The sequence below is a fragment of the Pseudorca crassidens genome, chromosome 13 (genome assembly GCF_039906515.1).
Source record: "Pseudorca crassidens isolate mPseCra1 chromosome 13, mPseCra1.hap1, whole genome shotgun sequence".
NCBI lineage: Eukaryota > Metazoa > Chordata > Mammalia > Artiodactyla > Delphinidae > Pseudorca > Pseudorca crassidens.
The window spans coordinates 65,762,586-65,784,829 of record NC_090308.1 but is presented as its reverse complement, the minus strand read 5'-3'; the positions used below and the strand labels follow the sequence as shown (position 1 = coordinate 65,784,829).

At 41.9% G+C, this 22,244-nt stretch overlaps 2 long non-coding RNA genes across 2 annotated transcripts in view; one reads left to right on the top strand and one right to left on the bottom strand.

Annotated features, from left to right (window-relative positions):
* LOC137204730 (uncharacterized) overlaps positions 1 to 22,244 on the top strand; it is an 86,492-nt gene that overhangs the window by 39,480 nt on the left and 24,768 nt on the right. The gene's annotated exons all lie outside the window — the stretch shown is intronic.
* On the bottom strand, positions 1,824 to 17,320 carry LOC137204729 (uncharacterized). Its single transcript, XR_010933808.1, has 4 exons — positions 17,158 to 17,320; positions 12,876 to 13,031; positions 2,451 to 2,528; positions 1,824 to 1,946 (listed from the first exon to the last, which is right to left on the bottom strand). It is a non-coding gene; the product is annotated as an uncharacterized lncRNA (long non-coding RNA).

Genomic DNA, 22,244 nt, shown 5'->3' with positions numbered 1-22,244 from the left:
CAGTCTCTGTGTCTCTTCAGGCAAATCCTCATCTGGAGGTGCCTTATCAGGCCATATCGTGCTTTTCTTACAATGGGTTGGAGGAGGGTCATGCAGTATAGAGGGATGCAGAAGATTCTCTAGAAGGGGCTATGGATTGGGCAGACAATGGGACCTGTTTATTATATCCTTGCTTATCTATGTTTCCATCATGTTCTCCATCATGCTCCATGATCTAGTCTAGGAGACGTGAGGTCACGTAATCATAGCAGTGAATCACTGTGTAGAAAGTGGCGTTTGCTCTAAATGGGGTTATAATCTGGTGCAGTATAATCTGATGCAGTAAGGCACAAGCTCACGAAAAGGAAACAAATCATGCCAGGCAGTGTGTGAAGAGCAACAGATGACTGACACGGACAGTAGGAGTTTAAAATTTTAGAGAAGAGAGAGATCATTGTGGGTAAGGAAGTTCAAGGAGGATTTCCCAAGAGGAACAGAAGTGGGTCTGGAAGGGTGAGAAAGATTTGGAGAGAAGGTGGAGAGGAGAGGCATTCTAGATTGGGGCAGAGGAGGCCAGGATGGGAATACATGATGCATGCCCAGGGCACAATAAATAGGCCAAACTTTTTTAAGTATAAGGTATATATTGGAAAGTACTAGAAGGTAAGTTAGAAAAATAGGGAGAAACAAAATTGTGTGGGACCTCGAATATCAACCTAATAGTCTGGAGTTTATTCTGAACAGTTTATTAATGATGTTTGAGTGGGCATGGCATGGTCACGGCAGTGCTCTGGGATGACCCACTGCAGTGGAGAAGGCCAGAGGCCAGGGATAATCGGGAGGCCCTTACAAAGTCGTCAGCGAGATGGGGCAGTTGGCTCGAAGGTGAGGCATGGGGTCAGATATTAGAAAAAAAATGGAAATTCTTTTATTTAAAGTCTCAGTTACCTGTTGATTGTGCACTTAGATGAAGAGACACAGTTTGGGGCAGCCACTGACTGAAGCTATTGCCTTTGGCTCCCTGTAACCCAGATGTCTCTGGCTGCAGCCTGTGAGTACAAATAATTAAATTAGTAACCAGATATTAAGGGCTCTCAGCCCCCATGTACACATAAGAAGTCCAGTCTTTATAGAGTTCCTCTCTTGGCCAGTCAGGGAACTTGGCTGAAAACTCTAGTTAACTTAGGCAGAAAAAGAGTTTATTGGAAGCATCTTACTGCTCATAAATAGATGGGAAGGGTGGGAAAACCATCTGGGGAAATAATTTGGCCAAGGTCATGTCATGGGTTGGGATGCTGTCACTGGATCCTCACCATCCTTTCCAATGAACCTTGACTCCACTGCCAAAGCCATGAATATGCTCCTTCCAGAGGCAAGTCCCTAGAGGGCATCTGGTTGTCTGAGCCTAGGTCATGTTCCCAAGCCCTGGATGACAATGAGTTATGAGAGGGAAACCACTCCTCCTTCAATGTCTATAGGGGGATACAGGGCTGTGTCTCCCACTAGGACCCACATACAAGGTGATATTCTGAATTAGGAAGGGGGTTCAGATGCTGGGCTGCCAAATCATGCTTCTTCCTCATATTTCGAAGAGTCTCAGTATGGGGGGGATGTACTCACTGTTACTCTGAATTAACTCCTTCCTCTCCTGGTTAGGAAGGATTTCACAGCTATGCCTTTTATAGCAACCCTGTGAGCTCACTCTTTACATTCAATGCATTGCCAAGTTCTGCTTTCAAAATTTATTCCCACTGCAGTTCACTTCTTCTCTTCTGTCTAGTCTGCTCTGGCTGCCACAACAAAATACCACAGACTGGGTGACTTAAACAACAGAAATTTATTTTCTCACAGTTCTAGAGGCTGAGAAGTCCAAGATCAAAGTGTTGGCAAGATAGGTTTCATTCTGAGGCCTCTTCTCTGGGCTTGTAGGCAGCTGCTTTCTCCCTCTGTGATCACATGACCTCTTCCTTGTGCATGCATGTAGAAAGAGAGAAAGGGAGAGATTGGGGGGAGAGAGAGAGAAAGAGAAAGAAAGGGGGGGAGAGAGAGAGAGAAAGGTCTGTGATTATAATGCCACTAATCCTATTGGATCAGCACCCCATCCTTATAACCTTGCTTCACCTTAAAATTACTTCCTTAGGGGCCCCATCTCCAAATATAACCACAGTGTGGGGGTTAGAACTTCAACATATGAACTTCAGGGAGACACAAAAACTCGACCCATAACACCTTCTCTATTTCCATACCCCTAATCTAGAGGTTCTCAAATTTCAGTGTGCATTAGAATCACCTGGAGGAGTTGTTAATACATGTATGGCTGGGTCCCACCCCAGAGTCTCTGATTCAGTGGGGCGAGGGTAGGGCCTAAGAATTTGCATTGCTGACAAGTTGTCAGGTGCTGCTGCTGCTGCTGGTCCAGGGACCCCACTTTGAGAACCACTTCCCTAGTCTAAGCTGCCATCATCACTTACCTGGATTATCATTGTCGCTTCCTGAGTAATCCACTTCCACTTTTACCTCCATTTCCTTACAGCAGTCTGAGTGATCATCTAAAAATGTAAATAAAATCATGTTAGTCTCCTGCTTAAAACTCTTCAGTGGCTTCTGACCACCCCTACGTGGTCTACAAGGTCCTCAAGATCTGGCTTCTGCCAGTTCTGCAAACCATCTTATATCATAGTCACAGCCACTCCAGCTTCCGTTCTCTCTCTCGATCACGTGTTCTCAGGCCCGGCACTTGTGTTGCTCTGAGAAGTTTCCCCATGGGGAGGCTGGCTGGTTCCTTCTCATCCTTGATGATCAAGCTGAGATGTTACACATTTCTAAGGACATTCCTGAACATCCTACCTCAGGTGGCCTTCTGCAGTTTCTGTTTACTTCCTCACTCTTGTTCTTTCCCTTCATTGTAGTTCTCATGGTCATTACTTATCTTGTTTATTTATTATCTTATTTATTGTGCTCTCCTCCACTAAGATTGTAAGCTCTTGAAGGACAGGGCTCTTGTGTTCACAGCTTTATCCTCAGGACTTTGCACAGTGTCCGGCTTAGTAGGAAGAACTCAGTAAATATTTGTGGAGTGAATATATCTGCACCTTCCTGAAGTGGACGTGGTTCAGGTATTTTTCCTATAAGGCCCCCAAAGTTCCACAATGATCAGTGGATGCCCATAGATACCTTGGAGAAGAATATCACCCATGTCCAGCTGTCGAAGTGATCTAGTTTGGTATAGCCCAGCTAGTTTCCTTTTGCGTGTAACACGTGGGCTGAAGGAGGCAAAGGTATCCTATCAGCTGCAAGCACTCTCATCCTCTCTTCTCTCTGTCTTTCTGCTTCTGTGAGCTGCCCAGAGCCTCTCACTGTGGCCCTCAGTCTGGCCCGTCTCTTTAGCACTGACCTGGTTCAGTGTCAAACCTTTCTCCTCATTATCAAAACATATTTCCCCCTTTCCCAGTCTCTGAAGACTCTGCTCTGCTACTGTGTGACGATGGGTGGTAAGTGGGCTAAACAGATTAACTGCTTTTACTTCATTTGTGGTTAAGAGACTCCAGGGCCCCTTTGATAATAGAACAAATCTAAGCTGTATCTAAGGGGGCAACACACCGTTTTTGAACCATTAGGAATTCAGGTTTTTACTTCAGTGTGTACTTTGCTTTGGATTCTGTGTAAAGATTTCAGATATATTATAGGAATAGTAAGGTGATAAAAACATAAGTAAAAGAGGAGATCCTGAAAAATAGGTTGTAAGATGGCTTTTATGTTGGTCAGATGAGAATGTGACATTTGTCTCTTTGTCAAAGCATATGGTTATGCAATAAGAAACATTGCAGTACCGAAAAGAAAAAGAAAAAAAAAAAAGGTTTATTTACAGACCTCAGAGCTGCATTCAGTAACATTCTTGGTCAAGATCAAAACGTGGAATGTTTTTTCCATTCAGAAAAGCAGAGTCACTTTGCCTGAGTCATGACTGTCCACTTTTTTCCATATGGTTGAGTGCTATTTATTGGCTGAGGTTGACAATTTTCTAGAGACTTTGTGGTTGATGAGTTCTATTTATGGCAGCAGTTGAGAAAGGTAAAGTTAGGTAATATTCAGAAGGAAATACTTGGTTTGTTAAAAAATGGAAATCAACCACTGTAGCAAATATTTTGTGAGGAAAAAAAACATGCTTAAACCATGAAAACTGCCTGGCTTCCCCAATGCCTCTCTCCCCATCCAGCAATTAAAAATCCCTTCAGTTCTCCCTTTGTCTGGCTCTTAGAATTACCATGTCCTCATTGGTTTGAAAGTTCACACCTTGGGCCAGTGGTTGGCGTTGGTCCAAGCTTCTCTCCCTCATGGCTATTGATTCATTTTCTTAGAACAACTTTTGACAGCTCTCCCTTCTGATCCAGACTTGTGTCTGGGGAGAGTAGACAACCCCCAGGTCCTAGTCTAGCATCGATAACTTTACATCACATGTGGCTTTAAAAGAACTGTGGTAAAATGTAAAATAGATAGCTAATGGGAAGCAGCTGCATAGCACAGGGAGATCAGCTCGGTGCTTTGTGTCCACCTAGAGGGGTGGGATAGGGAGGGTCGGAGGGAGACGCAATAGGGAGGAGATATGGGGATATATGTATATGTACAGCTGATTCACTTTGTTATACAGCAGAAACTAACACACCATTGTAAAGCAATTATACTCCGGTAAAGATGTTAAAAAAAAAAACTGTGATAAAACATACATAACACACGTTACCATTTTAACATTTTTTTAAGTGTACAATTCAGCTGTATTAAGTATATTCACAGTATTGTGCAACCATCACCACTATTCCATTTTCAGAACGTTTCATCATCTCAAACAGAAACTCTGTACCCATCAAACACTAACTCCTCACCTCCCGCCTCACCAGGCTCTGGTCACCTCTACTCTACTTTCTATGAATTTTCCTATATTAGGTACCTCATATAAGTGGCATCTTACACTATTTGTCCTTTTGTATCTGGCTTATTTCACTTAGCATAGTGTTTTTCAGGTTCATTCATGTTGCAGCGTGTAGCAGAATTTCCTTCCTTGTTGTGGCTGAGTACTATTCCACTGTATATACCACGTTTTGTTGATCCGTTTATCCGTTGACGGACACTTGGATTGTTTCCACTTTTCGCCTTCAGTGAATAGTGCTACTGTGCACGCCGGTGTGCAGGTGCGTGTTAGAGCCCCTGCTTTCAATGCTCTTGGGTCTCTACCCAGAAGTGGAATTGCTGGATCATATGGCAATTCTTGGTTTACCTTTGGGAGGAGCCCCTCACATAGGTTTGACATACTCGCACATTCTCACTTTTCTTTTTTGGTGCCTCTTTCTCAAGGTAGGCTGCTTCCCAGCACATTCCCTGGGCAGATCCATCCAGTGTCTTTCCTCAAGCTGAGCACAGAATGCTTTTCCTCTTCCCCATCGTCAGCCAGTCATACTCTTCAATAAGGGTCAAAACTAGCTCTTCTTCCCTATGATAACAAATCCAGCATCTGCAGCCTGGGCGTGAGAAAGTAATTCCGAGGACGTGCCTCAGATCTTTGCTTTTTCTCTCAAGAAACCTCACAGCACCACATTCTAAAAACCCTCTTTCCCATCTCTCTCAGTTTCCTTCATGTGGATGGCAACAGCTCCCTAAGAATCTCTCGTTTTTTCCTCCTCAAGTTCCAATCCTGCAAGCTCCAACTCAGGCTTGCCAATCCCTCTCCCTTGCCCATCACCTAAACCCTTCTTTCTACAGACCAACCTACCCTCTCAGATTTTGAAAGTCTTTGCTGTGTTTTCCTCGTTACCTAGACTCTGCACAGTTGAGAACACCTGACTGCTGACCCAAAAGGAAGAGTCAGTCTCTATCAAAATTAGGGATCGGGCAAAAGTTGTGAATACTTACACATCAATTATTTCCTCTCTTCTGTACTCACCTTGGAGACAATCTTTATTTCCTTCATAAGAATATTTTCCCCAGATAAAATCTAAGTTATGTGAGAGTAAATTTGGGGCCTCTTCCTTCTTTGCTTGAAAAACCTCATGTTAATAACACAGATTCCTTGCCTTGGTGTTCCTGAATTCCCAATGAATTGACCTCAGTCTGCCTTTTCACTTCTATTTCCCATTACTGTCCTTCGTGCCCTCCAAGCCCCAGTGAATAGGATTGCCGGTTGTTTCCCAAACTGTCCCTGCGTTTTCCTGTCGCCATTTGTTCCCTCTTCCACTTACCCTCTTTTTTTTTTTTTTTTTGTGGTACGCGGGCCTCTCACTGTTGTGGCCTCTCCCGCTGCGGAGCACAGGCTCCGGACGCGCAGGCTCAGCGGCCATGGCTCACGGGCCCAGCCGCTCCGCGGCATGTGGTCTCTTCCCGGACCGGGGCACGAACCCGCGTGCCCTGCCTCGGCAGGCGGACTCTCAACCACTGCGCCACCAGGGAAGCCCCACTTACGCTTTTTACTCTCCTCTCACCCCTGTCCAGTTTCTACCCATCTCTCAAGTTCAAAGTCAGATGCTGCCCGTTCAGTAAAAGTGGCTGTCATGAGGATTAAATACAACAATGTGTGCCAAACACTGAGCACTAGCATGATGTCTGGCCTGTAGTGAGCCCTAGATAAATGGTATATAATAAATACTTTGCGTGTACTATTATTTCTCTTGTAAACATCTTATTTATAAGCTTTTCGGTCTTATTTCTGTGTGTCCTACACAGCCTGTGTCAGCGTGGATGCATTTGGCAATATAAAACCCCAACTCAACTGGCTTCAACAAAAAGTGGAATTTATTGGGTCACGTAACTGAAAAGTCCGGGCATTGGGCTGGCTTCTCCCTGTTTCTAAACGCAGCTCTGCTCTCCTCTGTGTACTGTGATTCTCAGGCCCTTGAGGAGATTAGATGGGTGTACTTGCTTCAGCCTCCCGGGCTTCCCGGGCTTTGGGAGAAGTGAGTGTCTGCTGTCCAGCAAGCTCAAGCAAAGCCCCTTGGGTGTCACTGTCTCTGACTGGGTCACATTCCCCTTCCTGAACCAATTCCTCTTGACAGAACGATCAGATGTTCTGATTGGCAATGCCTGGGTCATGTGTCACCCAGTAAGCTCCAGCCAAACCATACCGACGGAGAGGGTGAGTGGGTGGGGTCACACCCAAAACTTGGAGGCTTACCAAAGGTAGGTGAGTGGGTGCTGGGAGGCCTAGGGTCGACGCTAGTGCCTTATATAAAGGAGGTGCTCAGTAAATATTTAGTGAATGGAATTGAGGTAGGGTTCTCTTTAGTGGTCAAAGGATGTACAAGATTAACTGCTCATCAAAAGACAGTTGAAAGGGGAAGGAAACTAACCTTTATTGGGTACCTGCTATATACCAGGTACTGGGCTGGGAGATTTATATAGGTTGTCATTTGATTTAATCCAACAGAAATCTGTGTCACAGTTGTCACTATGCCCATTTTACAGATGAGGAAGCTAAGAGTAAAGAGGTTGGTAATCTTTAGGAGGTTGTGCAGAGCTGGAATTCTAGCCCAGGTCTGCCTGGCCCAGAGGTTGTGCTGGTTTCCAGTAGTTCATGGCCCCTGCATTCTGGAGGGCTATTTAGTTCTCTTCAAAGATCACTGGGGCTGGGAATTCTATACTCTTTCCCTGCAGACTGTTCTATGTTGTACAAATCTGAGGGCTGAGAAACTCCTTAATCTTTCCATTGTTTTAAGTGGATTGCATTTCACCCTTTCTATCTTATATAGAAAGCAGAAAACCACTGAATACTCTCTTTAAGAGAATCTTCATGGATTTGACTGTAGTAATTAAGTAGCCACTTAATCTTTTCTTCCTTTAAGTTAAAGGGTTCAATCCTTTTAACCTTTCCTTGAAGAGCCTATTTTCAGATCCTTTGACATAGGACACATTTTTGCTTAAGCTCTGGACCTTACTTTTCAGCCAGAACATGACTTGAGGCAGACCTAAGACCCAAAGCTTCTTTCTTTCTTTTTTTTTTTTTTTAAATTCTTTATTGGAGTATAATTGCTTTACAAATGGTGTGTTAGTTTCTGCTTTATAACAAAGTGAATCAGTCATACATATACATATATCCCCATATCTCTTCCCTCTTGCATCTCCCTCCCTCCCACCCTCCCTATCCCACCCCTCTAGGTGGTCACAAAGCACCGAGCTGATCTCCCTGTGCTATGCGGCTGCTTCCCACTAGCTATCTACCTTACGTTTTGTAGTGTATATATGTCCATGCCTCTCTCTCCCTTTGTCACAGCTCACCCTTCCTCCTCCCCATATCCTCAAGTCCATTCTCTAGTAGGTCTGTGTCTTTATTGCTATCTTACCCCTAGGATCTTCAGAACCTTTTTTTTTTTTTTTTACATTCCATATATATGTGTTAGCATACGGTATTTGTCTTTCTCTTTCTGACTTACTTCACTCTGTATGACAGACTCTAGGTCCATCCACCTCATTACAAATAGCTCAATTTCGTTTCTTTTTATGGCTGAGTAATATTCCACTGTATATATGTGCCACATCTTCTTTATCCATTCATCCGATGATGGACACTTAGGTTGTTTCCATCTCCGGGCTATTGTAAAGAGAGCTGCAATGAACATTTTGGTACATGACTCTTTTTGAATTATGGTTTTCTCAGGGTATATGCCCAGTAGTGGGATTGCTGGGTCATATGGTAGTTCTATTTGTAGTTTTTTAAGGAACCTCCGTACTGTTCTCCATAGTGGCTGTACCAATTCACATTCCCACCAGCAGTGCAAGAGGGTTCCCTTTTCTCCACACCCTCTCCAGCATTTATCGTTTCTAGATTTTTTGATGATGGCCGTTCTGACTGGTGTGAGATGATATCTCATTGTAGTTTTGATTTGCATTTCTCTCATGATTAATGATGTTGAGCGTTCTTTCATGTGTTTGTTGGCAGTCTGTATATCTTCTTTGGAGAAATGTCTATTTAGGTCTTCTGCCCGTTTTTGGATTGGGTTGTTTGTTTTTTTGTTATTGAGCTGCATGAGCTGCTTATAAATTTTGGAGATTAATCCTTTGTCAGTTGCTTCATTTGCAAATATTTTCTCCCATTCTGAGGGTTGTCTTTTGGTCTTGTTTATGGTTTCCTTTGCTGTGCAAAAGCTTTGAGGTTTCATTAGGTCCCATTTGTTTATTTTTGTTTTTATTTCCATTTCTCTAGGAGGTGGGTCAAAAAGGATCTTGCTGTGATTTATGTCATAGAGTGTTCTGCCTATGTTTTACTCTAAGAGTTTGATAGTTTCTGGCCTTACAGGAATGCAAGGATTCTTCAATATACGCAAATCAATCAACGTGATACACGATATTAACAAACTGAAGGAGAAAAACCATATGATTATCTCAATAGATACAGAGAAAGCTTTCGACAAAATTCAACACCCATTTATGATAAAAACCCTGCAGAAGGTAGGCACAGAGGGAACTTTCCTCAACATAATAAAGGCCATATATGACAAACCCACAGCCAACATCATCCTCAATGGTGAAAAACTGAAAGCATTTCCACTGAGATCAGGAACAAGACAAGGTTGCCCAGTCTCACCACTCTTATTCAACATAGTTTTGGAAGTTTTAGCCACAGCAATCAGAGAAGAAAGGGAAATAAAAGGAATACAAATCGGAGAAGAAGAAGTAAAGCTGTCACTGTTTGCACATGACATGATACTATACATAGAGAATCCTAAAGATGCTACCAGAAAACTACCAGAGCTAATCAATGAATTTGGTAAAGTAGCAGGATACAAAATTAATGCACAGAAATCTCTGGCATTCCTATACACTAATGATGAAAAATCTGAAAATGAAATCAAGAAAACACTCCCATTTACCATTGCAACAAAAAGAATAAAATATCTAGGAATAAACCTACCTAAGGAGACAGAAGACCTGTATGCAGAAAATTATAAGACACTGATGAAAGAAATTAAAGATGATACAAATAGATGGAGAGATATACCATGTTCTTGGATTGGAAGAATCAACATTGTGAAAGTGACTCTACTACCCAAAGCAATCTACAGATTCAGTGCAATCCCAAATACCACTGGCATTTTTCACAGAACTAGAACAAAAAATTTCACGATTTGTATGGAAACACAAAAGACCCCGAATAGCCAAAGCAATCTTGAGAACGAAAAACGGAGCTGGAGGAATCAGACTCCCTGACTTCAGACTATACTACAAAGCTACAGTAATCAGTATGGTACTGGCACAAAAACAGAAAGATAGATCAATGGAACAGGATAGAAAGCCCAGAGATAAACCCACACACATATGGTCACCTTATCTTTGATAACGGAGGCAAGAATGTACAGTGGAGAAAGGACAGCCTCTTCAATAAGTGGTGCTGGGAAAACTGGACAGGTACATGTAAAAGTATGAGATTAGATCACTCCCTAACACCATACACAAAAATAAGCTCAAAATGGATTAAAGACCTAAATGTAAGGCCAGAAACTATCAAACTCTTTTTTTTTAAAGCTTACTTTTTTTTAAAAAAATTATTTATTTATTTATTCATTTTCAGCTGTGTTGGGTCTTGGTTGCTGCATGCGGGCTTTCTCTAGTTGAGTGAGCGGGGTCTTCCCTGTGGAGCATGGGCTTCTCGCTGCGGTGGCTTCTCTTGTTGCGGAGCATGGACTGTAAGCGCACGGGCTTCAGTAGTTGTGGCATGCGGGCTCGGTAGTTGTGGCACACGGGCTTAGTTGCTCCGTGGCATGTGGGATCTTCCAGGACCAGGGCTCGAACCCGTGTCCCTTGTGTTGGCAAGCGGATTCTTAACCACTGCGCCACCAGGGACGTCCCAGACCCAGAGTTTCTTGACCTCTAGAAGAAAATTACTCAGCTGTGCTGCCTATCTGCTTAGCCCCAGCAGGGCCTCTGCACTGCCAAACCCTTTCTGCCACTGTGCACCCCCCAAAAAAACAACACAGCACAAAACAATACACACATGCAAACACACAAAACACATACACCCAGCAAGAACACACAAACAAATACAAAGCACCCACACCAACAACACACACAAACAGCAATGCACACACAACATACACACCACAAGAAAACACAACATACACACGACACACACACAAATACACAATAACACATGTATACACCGACCCACGCCACAGGCCCAACGCTGAAGCCAAGCTTTTGCTTCTCAGAGGCACCCGCTGGAATCACCTTCTCTGAACTCCTGACACAAGGGAGCTGCCTGGCTTCCCCTCCTGACTGCAGCAGATTCACGTCATTCTTGCTTTGAATCCTAGGCAATCTAATCACTTTATTTCTCCGCTCCCACAGTAGACAAGAGAGGAATGTGATTTGCTGTTTTTGAATTTCAAGAAGTGAAGCAGAAACGAGAGCTGGTTTCCTGATAACTTTGTCTCTCCATGCTCTGGACTGTGGAAGGATCCGGTTTCTGGTTTAATTGGCCTGTGACCTGTAGGCCCCGATGTAGGCTCTTCTGCTTTCTTTGAACATATCAAAGAAAAATTTTAAAGAAGAGGGTGGAAAAAGAGAAGACTCTGGATACTGGATGATTTTGTGCATCTGTGTTTTTCTATAGTTGCCAGTGTTTCTGCAATGAACATGAATTCACTTGGAAATCAGGAAAAATACCAGTAAGTGTTCAAATTAATTCTAAATAGTTAAAAGAATAAAACAATAGCCAAATCTTTATCAAGGAGATGCAAATAAAAAGATGAATGGCAGTAATAATTAGACAAAGTAGGATTCATCATAAAGCATTCCTTGGGATAAAGGATCGATTTGGCATTTTATATTGATAAAAGGTATAATGCAGACTGAAAATATTACAGTGATAAAAGTCATGGGATGAAAGCACAGCATTAAACATTAAAAAACAAAAATTGACAGTAAAACAGTTGTCTTTAGGAGACCTAAATACCAGATTTTGACAACCAAAAAAGAGGACACCAAAGTCTGAAATACTGCAATTATTAAAGTTGATTTATAGGCCAATATTGAATTTTGGTCCCTAACAAAAATGGGCCTTTTTAAAAAGTATTATTTGAAACCCTGAGCAAAACAATACATAAGACCACAAAGAAAATTTTTATCTTTTAGATAGAAAAACCTGCACAAGTTTAAATAAGAATAAAAAATCTGAACTCTCAACCACTTAGAAACGTAAATAATTCTTTATAAGGATCTCATAAAAGAAGAAAATCAAAACTATAATTGCAAGCTACTTAGAAAGTTTTGAAAATTATATATAGGCATTCATGGAATGTGGCCAGGTCAGTACCAGGAAGTATGCTTAGGGTCTCAAATACTATCAGTATTAAACCAGAAATAATGAAAATTTAAAAACTAATCATATGACTAAAAAAATTAGAAATAGAAGAATAAAACAAATCCAAATAAGCAGAAATAGACAAGAAAGATAAATACAGAAATTTAAAATTAGAAAATAAAGTATAATTGATCAAGTGTTTTACTATTTTAAAGGTTAACAAAATGGAAATACTTTTCACCCATTTGAATCCAGAAAAAAGGGAAATACAAACAAATAATATTAGAAATAGAAAATGGATATGAACTTACTGCAAGGAGATTAAATGGAATAAGATAATGTTGTATGTTAATACATGTGAAAGTATTAATAAATGGATGATTTCTGGGGGAAATTGCTAAAATTCATTAAATAAATTATACATATGAAAAAACCAATAACTTTGAGAAGGAATTGACAAAGTTATCAAACAAAACTCCTTTCAAAACCTCTCCAGGTCCTGGTGGCTTACCAAGAATTCTTTCGAAGTTTTAGAAAGCATGTGATTTCTGTTATGTTAAACCATTTGGGAACATAAGTAAGTTTGAAATCTGCTAAATTATGTTTATCCACTCACCAGTTGATGGACATTTAAAAAGAGGACCGTCTATTTTACTCGTAGAACCCACCAAGAGAAATGAAACATATATCCACACAAAGCCTTGTATGCAGCTCTTCATAGTAGCATTATTCATAATAGCCCCAAACTGGAAACAATCCAAATGTCCATCAACTGTTGAAGAGAGAAAAAAAATTAGATACATCTAACTAAGGAATTCATCAATGAAAATGAATTAAATATTAAAATGAAATAAATATGTGCTATTATAACATGCTAAAACATGGATAAACCACAAAAAGAGATATTTCAGGCAATGGTCGATCTTTAGGACTGAGGAGTACTTTCCCACCTTGGGGTGAGGGCGCTTTTGACAACCTAGCCCCACAATGGTCCCCAGTTTGGCTTCCTGTCTTCAGTGGTGTGGTCCTGTTGTAAATAACCAAAGAACCTATGTTTCAAAACATCACAAGTATGGAAAAGATGGAAGACAAACTCCTAACCAACAGGCATCCATGGTGGCTCCCAGACCCATGAATATTTGGAAACCCTGGGCTCTGAAACATAAAAATCCTCCTTCTGGGTTCCTTTTTACTTTGAAAATTCAGTCTTTTGTATACGTAACTTAAGTGTGTGAGTTGAATTGGGGAGGCAGATAGGAATCAGAGGGGCAAATAGCACAACCACAAGGAAGGGGAATTAGGAGACAGCAACTCACCGAAGCTGTTTCAGAGCTAATGAGTGGGACCTGCCAACCCATCCCTATCTGAAGTCACATTATTAGCTGCTCCTCAAACATTTTCCAACCTAACTTTTTAAATAATTAAAGAAATGAAAAAGAAACCAGATTCTCATATAAAAGCTCCTAGGGCTCTGGTCTTTATTACTAGTAAACTTACACCAGGCCCCCTCTTCCACCCACCTTGATAAAACGTGGGAGAAGCAGCCAGCTGGTAAGGAGAGATTTTGCCGCCCTGATGAGTGTGCTCATTAGGTAAGCCGCTCGGTTTGAAGACACACCCCAGCCAATCTGATTGTGGATTTTATTGAAATAATTTTATAAACAAGTCTTCAGACAAGGTTTAGTCCTGATGAATCCTCCAAGCTCATTACCACCCTCAGGAAGAAATTTGAAGAGATAAGAATAAAAGTCTAGGATTAAAACAATACTTTCACCTTAGGCAAAACAGTCCCCCCCGAGCCTCAGATTTCTCCATCTGTAAAACAAGGATAATGACATTTCCCTCTCCAGCTCATCAGAAGAGCTAATGCTAAGCTCTGGAGCATGTTCTTGGCAGTTGAGAAGGAAGGTAACACAGAAACCTGATTATTTTTAAAAGCAGGAAGAACCTAATGGTGATAAATTCATGTCTGATCTCTCTTTTAAGGTGGGGGTAACAGCAATGTCCTGGGGAGGCACACATATGGTGTGATAAATCAGCCCCATATCTTAGAAGTTCACCTGGCTTGAATTAGAAAACTGCTCCCCTCCAATACCTTCTTGGATATTAAGGAGTTTCTAGTCCATGACTTTTTGCCATAAAATCATGAAACGTATATGTCGCGGCTGCCACTGCAGAACCAGGGCGACCTTAGAAAGATGTCTGTATTGGAAGGCACTCGGGGAGCCGGCACATATTTCTCGGGCTTGGGAAACCCTCCACCCCTCACCAGTTGTCTCAGTCAAAAGGCAGAAGAGTTTAAAATCCCTATTGACCAAGAGCCACACAAGCTCAGCAGAGAGGGATGTGCCTGAATTTTAAGATCATTCCACGGAGCCAAAGTCAAGAGTCTGCACAGAAGCATCTCATAGAAAAAGTGTGAAAGAGCTGGATGGGGCTCCGGGATGATCGACAGATCCCTTTCAGACGTACGTGACAGCATCTTATGCTTCTACCCGCTTTCTTATTTTTGCATCAAACATAAATATAAGTGAAGAAATGTAATTCAATAGCAGAGCTTCAGGTGCCTGAGATTAGATGAAAGGGATCCTTAGCACCGAGGCACAAAGGCTTGTTAAAAAAAAAAAAAAAAAAGGCAGAGATTAAAGGAGCGGTAAACGTGAACTTCAGTCGGGAAATCTCACGCATCTGAGGGGCTGATTTGAGGTTCACAGAGTCTCCCTGCGCGTATATTACACCGGTTCAGGCACTCGGTACTGTCAGATATCTCATATAAATAATTAGAAAGTCGCTGGCTGCCAGGGCCAGGTTCCAATGGATTGAAGGGGAGCGTGGGTCACCTGTTTTCAGGCTGGAAGACTTAATGAGAAGGTGGCTCTACCAATGCATTGAGATATGCTGATTTCAGGACAGCATCCATCTCCAAGGCTGTGTGTCCACCCCATCTCCTCCAGGCCCAAATTCCTGGCTGAGGGTCTTCTCTGTGCTTATTTTCTTTTACAATTCACGGCTACCACATGCACACATTTAGGTACTGAAATTCGCCTTCTAGAAAGTGGAGTGCCTCGCCCAGTCCTACGTGGCAGCCTCCCCCTGAGACACAAGCAGTCCGGGGGTGTTTAAGATAACAGCATTGCAGAGGTCAAACGGTCCCCACAGGGGAGCCGGAGGAACCTATGAGATCATTTGGAAAAGCTTGTGAATTCACTGCCATTTGCCTACTTGGCTTTGGATGAAAAGCAAATCTTAAAGCTGCTCAAAATGTGTCTGATTCATCTGTAACTGAGAATGAGACCAATCAGGGATAAGAAGTGAGTAAAATCCTTGTGATCACAGAGCCAAGAGAGCCTATTTTAAAGCACTTAATGTATTTTTTTTCTTAAAGATATATACACCAGCTGTAATTAAGCTCTCCCTTTCCTTATTATCTTGGCAAGATGTTAAAAAAGAGATAGAGGGAAGGAGTCGACTTGCCAAGTGGATTTTTCTGAGCGTTCTCAGCCCTAATTAAAAGTCCTTTGTGCAAGGCCAACCAGCAATCAGATTCCTAATTAGAGCTGAGCAAACTGCCTTAGTGAACTGTGGGTTTCTCTGAACCCAGGAATCTGGGGAGAAAGTCTGCCCATCTCAGTGGGGTCATTTTTTTGGAAGCACATACACACCTGAGTCCTGAAGGGCATGTACACACGAGGGCAAGGGCACAACCCTATTCCTGTTGGGTAGATGCCTCTTTTGCCTTGAAATGGCTCAGCGGTATCCTATATATTGTGTTGCTACCCCTGTTTTATTTGTTGGTTACAGTATTACCAGGAATTATGCCTTTTTAAAAACCTGTCTTTAAAATCTGGCATTATGTGACTTGAGATGTAAGTATATCGAGTGCTGGTATTTCATAGTTTACGTCCAGATAAAGGAGACCATTTTACCATTAATTGGATTTCCCCTGGAGTCTTGGGCATCTTACTAGTAAACATGCGTGTAGTGTTTACTACATGTCCAACACAGCTCTGGGAACCCCATAAATACTAACTCACTTTACCCCCATGAGGACCCCACGAGGTTCTTTTGTTTTCCCCATTTCACAGGGAGGAAACTGAGGGACAGAGAAGTTTAGTAACCAGCTCAAAATCACATTGTGAGCGATGGAGCCGGGGTTTGCCTGCCGTCCGTTAGGTTCTAGAGTCTGGGCTCAGCCCCAGCAGGCCTGGAGCCGCAGCACTGCCTCCTAGCTTGTCTGGAGTGTGGGGGGAGGACCCCGACCACCTGGCCTCGGGCCACGGGTCAGAGCATCCTCACAGCCACACAGACGGGAGTACGCCTCAACCTCCTGGGCGCCCCCGCCTGTCTTCCTGATTTCTAGATGGGGTTTTCCAAGATCCACATATCAAATTGAGGCCTTCTGAAATGTAGGTCTTGGATAAAGAGATTATATTGGGATGTAAAAATAAGGAACGTTGCTATTCTTCATTCCCAGAACTGTGGTGAGAGCTGCAACAATGGCATTCTTGTCTCACCCAGTTAGAGACGAGGCATCGAAAGCCACAGCCCCTGAGGGGCCGCCACAGAGAGAAATGCTCACCCCTGGCTCAGCCCGCCTCCTGCATGTCTCTCTTGTTTCTTGATTTCTCCAGGAATGTATAGATCTTGAAACAGAGAGGAAGTTCTCACAATTATATAATTTTCTTTTCCTCATGCTTTCATTTGGGTCAAATTCATGAGTGTAGAAAGGTAAAGGCTCCTTATGGGTTTTCTTCAAATTGCACTTTGATTGTCTTAGAAAGAGAAATATTTTATCTATACATGCTTGCTTTCAGTTTAAAAATGCAACATGTAAATAGGATAGTGTCAGACTCTTTCAGTGTAACACACTGTAACTACCCACGGTGCAAAAGACATACTTTCTTGTATTCCAGGGAGCCGGCCGTTTCCACGATGTCATTTGGGGGAGGCCCAGCGTGATGAGGGGATGACAGCATTGGAACAATGGAACAGGAAGGAAGTCACAGACACCTAGAGGCGTGGGGGGCAGGGAGAAAAAAACGAGACTAGAGCGGGAATTGAGGGAAGGGTAGGAGGCCCCAGTGAAAGGCTCTTTCCAGAGCTATAGGAAAAATCTACGGATCTTATGAGAAAGAAAAAATATGTGCTCTGTGGGAATGTGGGGAGATGGGGGTGCCTCATGAATGGGTTGGATTTCCATCCATTGCCGGGTTCTGCTCTGGGGCTGGAGCTCGAGCATCCCATTTCTCCAGGAGGAGCCTGGACATCGCCACCACGACCATTCACAAATTTCAGCAGGAAGGTCAGAAAAGGGGGGGAACCCACAGAATGGCTGGTTGTTTTGCACTTTTCACGTTGTGCTGTAATTATTTCTCTCCCTGCGTCTCTCGCTTGTCTACATATTAGAGTGCAAGAGCTAGGCTTTCTTCAAATTCACATCTTCAGAGCTTGGTACCTTGATATTGTGTGCAGATGTCTGGGGGTTTACAGTATCAACATCAGTGCCCTGTACATGCCTTTTGGGTAGCAGGCACTTAATAAATGTTCACGGACTGAATCGAGTTTCCATAAGATAACGAGTCACATGTTCAAATGCTGAAGTTCTGAAGAAAACAAAGCAGACAAGGTAGGAAGTCTAAGATACGAAACACAGACCCTGTAAGACCACCCAGAGGGAAGAATTAAGAGGAAAATGAAATGTTTGAGGATGAACACGTTTACTTCTGAAATGCTCAGGAACAAGGAAATGGCAAGGATTTCAGGATGTCTCCGTCTGCATCTAGTTCCTGAGTTTCAGTTTCTCTCCTCTGAAAATCACTGGGACATCTCAGGGTTTCAACGTTCCCTGAAAGCAAGTCTGAGGAAACGGCCCACGCGCCGCCATTGTATCTGAGCACAGGTAAATGGCTTCCATTCATGTGAGTGTTGATATGTGTAATTTATATGACCCACAGGCAATGCGAAAAGATATATATATATATATATATATATATACACACACATATATATATATTCAGATGATCTAAGTTACAGAAAAATGTAGTTACCTGATTAAATTAAGAAGTAGTGTTCCTAGCCAGAGACGAATGAGATTTTAAGATTAGTTTGTGCTGGTGTTTATTCTTCTTTTCCTGTTAAAACATTCTTCAAAGCCATGATCAGACATCAATCCAATCCGGAAGACACCTTGTTACTTTTTCTCTTCTAGCGTAGCTTGTCTTATGTGCCAATTATATGTCAGGTGCTTTGCTGCTTTTTACATTCCTTTACTCACTGACAGCTAGGGTTGACTTTTCCTAGTTAGTACATAAAATAATTTATTCTCCTCTATGTTTCATAAAACTTGGCTCCGTAACTGCCAGATAACTTTTTTTTTTAACATCTTTATTGGAGTATAATTGCTTTACAATGTTATGTTAGTTTCTGCTTTATGACAAAGTGAATCAGCTATACATATACATATACCCCCATATCTCCTCCCTCTTGCATCTCCCTCCCACCCTCCCTATCCCACCCCTCTAGGTGGTCACAAAGCACCGAGCTGATCTCCCTGTGCTATGCAGCTGCTTCCCATTAGCTATCTATTTCACATTTGGTAGTGTATATATGTCCATGCCACTCTCTCACTTCGTCCCAGCCTACCCTTCCCCCTCCCCGTGTCCTCAAGTCCATTCTCTACGTCTGCATCTTTATTCCTGTCCTGCCCCTAGGTTCTTCAGAACTTTTTTTTTTTTTTTTTAGATTCCATTATATATGTGTTAGCATACGGTATTTGTTTTTCTCTTTCTGACTTACTTCACTCTGTATGACAGGCTCTAGGTCTATCCACCTCACTACAAATAACTCAATTTCAGCAAATAACTTTTGAAGTAACACTGTCGCACTGCCCCTCTTTGGGGAGGAACACCAAGGTGAGGAGTGCGTCGCTTCTGTTCCCTGCCTATCAGGATGGGGTAAATATTGTCCAACCCAATCCTATGCTGTAGGAATAAAAGGAGGGCAAACCATGTTCAGTGGCTGAAAGTTTGTTGTGGACCGGAGATGTTGATTTTGCAAAACAAAGGGTAAGTGGAACTCATCCAAAACTGTCTTTTGAGAGAATAGAGTTGAAACTGCCATCAGAGCAAAGAGCCTGGATAGACACGATTTGGGGCTGTTTGCTTATACTTGAGCTGGTGAAGTGCTGGGATCAAACACAGCTTTACTATTGAAAGCCAACATGTATTGAGGACTGGCTCTGTCCATGCAGTGACCAGCGCTGAGTGCTTGGGCGTGGACTATCTCCTCTAGCTTCAACCATAATCTCATGGGCAAGGTCCTTGTCGTATTCTTATTTTACCGATAAGGAAGCTGAGCCATAGAAATATTAAGAAACTTGCCTAAGGTCAAACAGTAAATAAGCGTCCTTATTCACTCTGCGATATAGCTCCGGGACGGGAGAAGGGATTTGTATAACATGTGCGTAACACTTATGGTTTATTGAACTTCTTTCGCTGGCCTCATTTGATTTTACTCTCACCTTATCTTGTGGGGATGGGTGGCATTGTCCTTATTTTACAGATGAGAAAACAGAAGCTCAGAGAAGTTTTGTGGCTCACTTCGCTGGCCTTAGGTGGAGAGGAGTCTCACCCTAGGTTAACTAGAGAATTCTCTGGGGCAGATGGCTGCGCTTCCTGTCTGGGGCAAGTTGCGTTAGAGAATGCTGAACAAAGAGCACTAAACTGAGAGTCCTAGCTCCACCACCTTCCATAGAACCTGGGAACTTCTGTTTCCTTGATGGTAATATATCTAGTTCTCAGGGCTGTTTTGAGGGTGAAGCGAGTTTTGTGAGAGTTGTGTATTGCCATGCAAGCATAAGTTATGAATAATACTATTAAACGCCACTCTTCAGCTTGTTCTGAAAGCTTCCTCATTTACAGCATACACTTAAGATGTGTCTTTCTCCCTTCTGCATTTGATTATGGAGTAGAGCGGCATAGTAGAAATGAATTTAAAGTACTTTTATTTCTCCAATTTCTTTCTTTTTTTAAAAAACTGAGGTATAATTAATTGACATACGTTATATTAGTTTCAGGTGTAGAAATGAATAAATAAAGTACTTTTCTTTCTCCAATTTCTTTCTTTTTTTAAAAAAATTGAGGTATAATTAATTGACATACGTTATATGAGTTTCAGGTGTACAACATAATGACTTGATATTTGTATATATTGTGAAATGATCACCGCCATGAGTCTAGTTAACTTCTGTCCCTATACATAGTTACAGAACTTTTTTTTCTTGTGATGAGAATTTTTAAGATCTATTCTCTTAGCAACTTTCAAATATGCAAGACAGTATTCTTAACTATAGTCATCATGCTGTACGTTACATCCCTATGAATTATTTATTTTATAACTGGAAGTTTGTATCTTTTGACCCCCTTCACCCATTTTTGCCCACCTCCCACCCCCTAGCTCTGGCAACCACCAGTCTGTGCTCTGTACCTATGAGCTTGGTTTTGTTTGCTTGTTCAGATTCTACATATAAGTGAGATCATGTGCTGTTTGTCTTTCTCCGACTTACCGCACTTAGCATAATGCCTTCAAGGTCCATTCATGTTGTTGCAAATGACAAGGTTTTATTTTATCTATTTTTTGACAAGATTTTATTCTTTATGGCTGAATAACATTCCAGTGTGTGTGTATATATCTTCTTTATCCATTCATCCATCAACGGACCCTTACATTATTTCCATGTCTTGGCTATTGTAAATAATGCTGCAGTGAACATGGGGGTGCGGATACCTTTTCAAGGTAGTGTTTTCATTTTCTTTGGTTAAATACCCAGGAGTGGGATTGCTGGGTCGTATGGCAGTTCTATCTTTAACTTTTTGAGGAACCTCCATACTGTTCTCCGTAGTGGCTGCACCAATTTACATTCCCACCAACAGTGCAAGAGGGTTCCCTTTTCTCCACATCCTCGCAAACACTTGTTACTTGTTGTCCTTTTGATAGTAGTCATACTGACAGGTGTGAGGTAGTATCTCATTATGGTTTTGATTTGCATTTCCCTGATGATTTGTGATATTGAGCATCTTTTCATGTGTCTGTTGGCCATCTGTATGTCTTCTTTGGAAAAATGTTTATTCAGATCTTCTGTCCATTTTTAAATTGGATTGTTTGATTTTTTGCTGTTGAGTTGTGTAAGTTCCTTATGTATCTTAAATATTAATCCCTTACCGCATATGCAATTTGCAAATGTTTTCTCCCATTCAGTAGGTTGCTTTTTCATTTGTTGATGGTTTCATTTCTCCAATTTGTATTTCCATAATATTGGTACCCACTCATGGGAAGAGAAAGAGAAAAAAACCTCAAAAAGTGCTCATCAGATACTCATAAAAACTTCTTCTTAAAAGAACAGGTTACAAATATTCAAAATGTTTCAATCTATCAGCCTTGCAGAAAAAAATATTTCCTGGTTGTGGTTATAATATGTTGGACTGGAAAATATCTTTAAGGAACATTTTTTTAAGAAAACCATGCAAAAATAAGCTCAGAGGTTTACTTGCTTTAAACTTTATTGATAGAAATAACTCTTGGGTGTTATTTGGTGATGTAAGTTGAGCCTCTGTGGGAACCTGGCTGGTGACATGGTGTGGACTCCGCTCCACCATCTTCCCTGGACCATCATTCAGTTTGTTCCCTTTTGTTTTTCCCCTGGATTCTTTAGCAAACGGCTTCCAGTTTGGGGGGAAATTTTTTTTTTTAGCCTACACTTACTGCTTTTTTGCAGTAATCATGCCCCCTCTAGCTTAACTGAAGGTATGAGAACGCGTAATAAAACTTAACATTTTGGTTCTTGATGACTGGGCAGGTCACAGGCTGCTGAGGAAGCTGAGGATTCAGAGTGAATCCTTTACTGTACCCTTAAGAAAGTATTAAAGAAGCTCCCGAGAACAGAGCAAAACAAAATACACAAGGAAGGACACTGTGTGCTGTGAGCAGC